Source organism: Vipera ursinii (assembly GCF_947247035.1).
Source record: "Vipera ursinii genome assembly, chromosome: 1".
Classification (NCBI taxonomy): domain Eukaryota; kingdom Metazoa; phylum Chordata; class Lepidosauria; order Squamata; family Viperidae; genus Vipera; species Vipera ursinii.
In genome coordinates this window covers 284923373-284930377 of record NC_139512.1, presented here as the reverse complement: position 1 = coordinate 284930377, position 7005 = coordinate 284923373, and positions in this window count along the sequence as shown.

The following is a 7005-nucleotide window of genomic DNA, read 5'->3' as shown; positions in this document are numbered from 1 at the left end:
TGGTATAAAAAAGGCAAAAGCGTACACAGGACACTGTAATGACCACCATCTTGCAGAACTGGTGTATGTATTGATCTGTCCAAAATATACCTAAGGGACTGCCTTACAACAGAATAACAGAGTTGGAAGGAGCCTTGGAGGTCTTCTAGTACAACCCTCTGCTCAAGCAGGAAACCCTATACCATATCAGACAAACGGCTGTCCAGCCTCTTCTTAAAACCCTCCTATGATGGAACACCTATGACTTCCAAAGGCAAGCTGTTCCACTGGTTAATTGTTCTCACTGTCAGGAAATTTCTCCTTAGGTTTAGGTTGGTTCTCTCCTTGGTTAGTTTCCACCCATTGCTTCTTGTCCTGCCTTCAGGTGCTTTGGAGAATAGGTTAGGCTCATCTTCTTTATGGCAGCCCCTCCAATATTGGAGCACTGCTATCATGTCACCCCTAGTCATATGTAAAGAATGGTATCAGGAGTGGGAAAGATGCTGAGATGCCAGAAACAGAACATGGTTGCCTTCTTCAACACATTTCAATCAGAAGTGTGTACCATTGAGTGGGAAAAAAAAGTGTGAAAATTCCAATTGTCGTTTGGTCAATACACCTTGGCTATGCAAACAATAACTTACAATTCAGTTTGTCATTCATTCTTTAGGTGATATATTTGTATCTAAGTAACATGGTCTATCAAAATTATGATTTCTTGGCATTTTAATATGTTTGCTGATGAAGAAGCCCATTTTATGTCATTGATCATGAGGAAAGGCTTATATAACATGATGCAAGCATTAGAATTCAACTAGAGGTAAACGTGGAAACAAATCTGTAACCTCCATCTATATTTAATTATTTTGCTTTCAGCATACTTAAATTTAGAATCATAGACTTGAAAGACACCATTTAGGTCTCTGGATCTAAATTTAAGCATCACCAGCAAGTTGTGAAGCCAGGAGAAAACAGCTGAAGAAACATATCTTTGAAATGTTAGAACTTTCAAATGTGATGCTCCCAGATGTCAAAGCTTTTTTTTTTAATCCTAGCCAGTGGCAGATTCATATCTGGCCATCCTAACAATACACAGTCTATGATCTTTGGCTATTTCCTGCCAGAATTATTGCACATGCTTTAAAGATGTGTGAAGAGAGAGAAGGAGAGACAAAAGTATTTCTATCAAACAGAAAAGGATTGAGTGGTTGTAAAAAATAGTGTTGATTTGGATGGTGGGGGAGAACATTCCCTCTAATTGGTGTGGGTTTGCAGAGGTTGTGTTGAAAAGTAGCATAAGGTAATAAACAGGATGCCTTTGTGTTTATATCTCCTGGCTTGTGTGTGAGAAATCAGAAATGAAACTCAGCCCAGGTCACTGAAAAACCAGTATATAAACCCATGTTGTAGTATTTCTAATGCTAACAACTTTATATTATAAACAACTGTCTTTGTTTACACAGCTTCACATTGTACTGAGATTCAAGGGAAATGCACTAATGTTCAGAAAATATTCACAGAAGGGAAAAGGTAAAGTTGGGAATGTACAAACTATGTCAGGCAAAAATCACACTTGGGGTTTGAGTGGAAGGTGTTTTTCAAAGCGTAGATAGGGCTAGATCAAACATGTTACCCGATTGTATTAAAATCACATCTATTAAATTACTCCTTATATTAATATTTTCCCTCTTTGATCTTGAGATTGCAGCAAGTAGAAATTTATTTATTTATTTATTTATTTATTTATTTATTTATTTATTTATTTATTTATTTATTTATTTATTTTTGGGACTTATATGCCGCCCTATCTCTCGAAGGACTCAGGGCGGCTAACAACAATAAAAGACAATAATACAAATGTTTAAAAAAATAAATTAAAGCCAATTAAAGAAATGCAATAAACAGCATGCTAGTTCTGTCCAGTGGGAATTCTGAGAGCTGTGATCTTGACACACTTGAGGGATACCAAATTGGGGAATCTGCTATATGTTAAAATTGAAGTGCTTCCAATGCACATGTTTTTATTAAATAAAATACACTATCCACCCATTAGGAGGAGATAGGAGCAAGCTAGGGTAATGTGCTGTCCTACTCACAAACACACACCCCTAACTGGTTTATTAATATTGAGGGTTTATTAATATTCCTCCACAACTCCCTTCATCAAAAACCCAGAACTGTCCCAATTAAATCCAGCCATAAGCAGACCAATACTAGTCCATAGAAATAATAAGCCAATGAGTCCACAAGGCACTTGAAAGTTTCCCAATCAAAATAAACCCACCAGGCAAGATTAAATCCCTAATACAAGAGGGTACATGAGGCAAGAAAAGTCCAGAGTTCACAAAGCACGATCCAAGTCAAGGCACAGTATCAAGCCAAAGCAAGGCAAGAATCAAAACAACCAGAAAAAACACAGCTAAGAAATGAACATGTTCTTCCCAGCATCACTTCCTTCTCTCTGCTGTGCTAAATAGCCAGCTCTGGTGCAGCTCATCCAGAAAGGCAATGCTTTCTCCTCATGAGTAATCTGGATGACCTTCTCTGCTCCTGCCTTTTCTCTGTGCTGTATGTTCCTGGATCTTCATCACTGACTGTCTGCAGCTGCATGCTTGTTTCACCTGAAGCCTCAGGACTGTCCTGCTGCAGCTGTGCTTGTATGAAATCCCTCTCAGATGGCTGCTTGGAGCCATTAACCAACTCCCCTCCAGACATGCCTGGGACTGGTTCATCTTCCTCTGAGCTGACATCTGGAGAGATCACTGGGGAAGCATGGGGGGTGGGGGTGGTAATCACAAGTAAAATAAAAACAAACACAAGGTAAAAAACTACACTCTTCCAAAAGACAAATGTGGACTGAAAATGCACCAATCCTAAATGCCTTTTTGTGGGAAAAACAGGGAAAGAAAGGACATCAGGAAATGGGATGGAATAGGGTATCTTGAAAGATGGCTGGTTAAAAACCTGTGTAAGAACCATACTTATTGCAACAGGTCCCACTACCTCTAGTTGGTATATGTACGTTACAAGTACAAACTGGAATCTGGTTTATAATATAGGCAGATGGTTCACAAATTGCTTTCCTGAACTGAATGGAAATGCAGCAGGTAGACAAACGAGGACTTATTGAGGTTCATGCCTGCAGATAGCACAAAAAAATTGTATGGACTGGGGTATTTTTTTTCCCTTTGAGTGCTGCAGTCTGTTCTATAACACAGTAGCAATTTCTAAAGTTTTCCCTTGTCCTTTTTAATTTCTCAGCCAAAAGAGAAATAGAATTTGATTCACATGCCTACTTAAAAAATACTCACCAACCTTTAGTACAGTAATGAGGTATATATTATGTTACTAGTTTGTGAGGTTTTTTTAATCTTAGAATTACTATAGGTGAGCTGTAGAACTCCAGACAACCACTAGAATTAAGAGTTCAAATTTTGTGTAATTTTTTTGCTACCATCCATATTTTCACAGCCAGGCTCCCTCCCTCCCTCCCTCCCTCCCTCCCTCCCTTCCTTCCTTCCTTCCTTCCTTCCTTCCTTCCTTCCTTCCTTCCTTCCTTCCTTCCTTCCTTCCTTCCTTCCTTCCTTCCTTCCTCTGCCCATCTGAATCCAATTGATTATTTTGCCATTGTTGCAGTTGTTCTATTGTTCAGACCCTTCTGATTCTTTGTGATCTGATGGACATATTTTCACCAATGATTTCTTATAAGTTCCTGCTTTTATCATCCATGATAGTATCTTGCCATATTACTTTTCCTGGCTTTTTTCAATTACTTTCAATTTTTCCAAGAATCTCGTGGAAGTCTTCTCTGATATCTCTTCATTTATATTACTGTATGTATTCCGAATATTTAAACTTTAATTCATTACTGGTGGTTCCAGAAGAAGTCTGGTTTTATCTCAGCTAGTGCTGGTTGATGTATTATGATTGCAGTCCACAATTTTCTCAACAATTTTCTCCAGCACCACAAATTTGAAAGTAGCCATTTTGATTCATGCATTCCCATGAGCTCTCACAGCCATATGTTAAAACTACAGAAACCACAGGCCATAAAAAATATTTTAATAGTAGAATACAGACAGCTATGTTAGTCAGAGAAAAAAAAATACAGTAGAGGTTATATAATGAGGAAAAAAAATCTGTAAACTTTAGCATTGATTAAAATAATTTAGTTAAAGAAAAAAATCCATATATACTGCTCAAAAAAATAAAGGGAACACTTAAACAACACAATGTACTGTATTTAATAGTAGGATGTCTTATCTTGTGTTCCCTTTATTTTTTTGAGCAGTATACTATCTATGTGGTATTAATATAGATATTTTTTTTCCAATTGATATTGTTCATAATGAGAGAAGTGATCTCTGCTGGGGCCGAATTAAAATTAGATATTTGCAGGAAAAGAAAAAAAAATACAAGATCTCTCACTCAAAGCCTAACCAAACATCATAATGTTTCCTGTGATTGGACAGTTAACTTACAATTAAAGTGTATGAATTTCATCTGGTGAAAGCCAGGAAGAAGAGAACAGATTTTCAAGGGACATAAACTTAAACCCTCTACTGTTTCCATGAAATTGGCACATGTCCATCCCACATAATTTTTACCTTAAGTCAGCCATTTAATATAGAAGCAGTCAAGAAACAGATACCACAAGAATTCCAGAAAATCTGCTTTATTGTTGTAGGACAATGTTTCTCAACCTTGCCAACTTTAACATATGTGGACTGGGTATGTGCTGGCTAGGGAATTCTGGGAATTGAAATCCATACATCTTTAAGTTGCCAAGGTTGAGAAACACTGTGATAGGGTATAATAACAGAATCTTGAAAACCTGTTCCATCTTATAGTAAAATAATCAAAAAGGGATTCTTTTGAATTTCTTTCTCAAGCTTGCTTCAATTGCTGCTGTGCAATTTCTTCTCCAAATTCCTCCTTAATGACTTATATATCTTCCTTTCCCCTTAATGGGCCTTTTATACCTTCCCCGAGGTATGAACTTTGACTTCCTTTACAGTTTACTTGCATCCCATTTTTTCCAAAACAAAAGCTTTCTGTTTCCTTTATAGTAACCTACTATAGAAAACAGATCAAAACAGATTTTTCTGAATCTCACCTAAAATGTGGGCATCAAACCAATTTAGTTTGCCTCTGGAGTAATCTGAAATTGGTGCATTTCCAAGATTCTCAAGTAAAGCATCTCTTCACAAGAGCTCCTGCCAAGTTCAGAATCAGTTCTGAATTTGTTTGATCTCACCGCATCATCTGATTTCAGCTACTGTATTTCACAAGTTGATTTGAAAGTGGATACAAACTGGTGTTTCCCTTTGAATTGTTTGGTTGAGCACAACATATGGATAGTTTGTTTTTTCATCAGAGAACTCTTATCTCACCCTGTTGCCTGACCTTGGGCTCAAGGTAAATTATTCTATCTTCTGCATAGAACAGAGGTCTTCAAACTTGGCCCTTTTATGACTTGTGGACTTCAACTCCCAGAATTCCTCAGCCAGGCATGCTGAGGAATTCTAGGAGTTGAAGTCCACAAGTCATAAACGGGCCACGTTTGAAGCCCCCTGGCATAGAACTTCAGTGTGTTTTTCCCTAATGTTTGTGTGTAGACTTTATTTAACACCCCATTTCTACTGTTCCATTACGGTTAGGTTTTGAGGGGAAAGATCTGGGTTTAAAAACTGCCAACATGCTATAATTTCACCACCATTGTTTTCTCTGAGGAAATAATAAGTAAGGGATGATGGTTCAGAATGTTTGCAAGAAACCAGACAAATGTATATAATGTACTGGGAATTCTTTTAGCTGTCCCAAGGTTGAGTATAATTTCTAGTGTCAATATCCATTCTGTTTACTGGGCAATTTTAGGAAAGTGGTTTGCCAATGTCTTCTGAGAATCTTCTTGACTTCTTATGCTAGTCTAGAGCCTTGAAATTCCTAGGCAATCCAAGTTCTAACCAGGGCTATCTCTGCTTAGTTTCTATAATTATCAGCCAAGATCCTGCCACTTGCTCAAGTGAAAGTGTATTTCATTTCATTTCTGGGAAGTTGGAAGGATTTTTATTCCTCCAGAATTAGCATTTGCTCAGAGAATTAGTTGAAAACTATTAGTCTGTTCAGCTGGGATGAACATTGATTAGTTCATGATGTTTCTGGCATTTCGAGGTTTACAGAAGTGAAGACCATCACAGGTCAGCTTCCAAATGCTTCAGGAGCATGTGTGTGTGTGTGTGTGTGTGTGTGTGTGTGTGTGTACACAATGTAGCATGGAAGTATTTCTAGACTAAATGATTTCTAAAGACTAGACCCTTATTCCCCACTCACAACAAGCTGATGGTATGTGATGATCAAAGCAAACAGAACTCATTTTTTGTCAGCTGATGGTGTCCAGGAGCAGTAAATTACAGGGAAGGGGCTGGTGTGCAAGGCATTCCAACATGAATAATGATGGCTGATATTGTCCTAATCTAAATTGGAAGGAGAATACTAGCTTCCCACATTTTGAAAAATGACAGTATTGGACGGTCCATCCATGTTTCATTTTCCTTGATTATTATGTGTGGTGGAAACTGATATCCCACATGACAATCAATCAATCAGAATAGAGCTGGAAGGCACCTTGGAGATCTTCTAGTCCAACCTCCCACTCAAGCAGGGGACCCTATACTATTTCAGATAGATGGCTGTCAGTCTTTTCTTAAAGACCTCCAGTGATGAAGCACTTACAACTTCTGAAGGCAAGCTGTTCCACTGGTTAATTGACAATGACAAATGACAATGACAAAGTATGGGGAGGTCTGCCAACCCTATTCTACTTGGTACTTTGGTTTTAAAAGCTAATTCATTTTTCCTACTCCTTCCTTATCCTGCATCTGCTGGTCACAAATGAACTGAGGGTTGCATTTATATTAATGACTGTTTCACCATTTTTTGGAACTAATGGAGAGCTTCCATTCAGCCTAAGCAACAAAGCATGAGCAGAAATCAATTCCTCTGCATGCTTATATGCTTCATTTC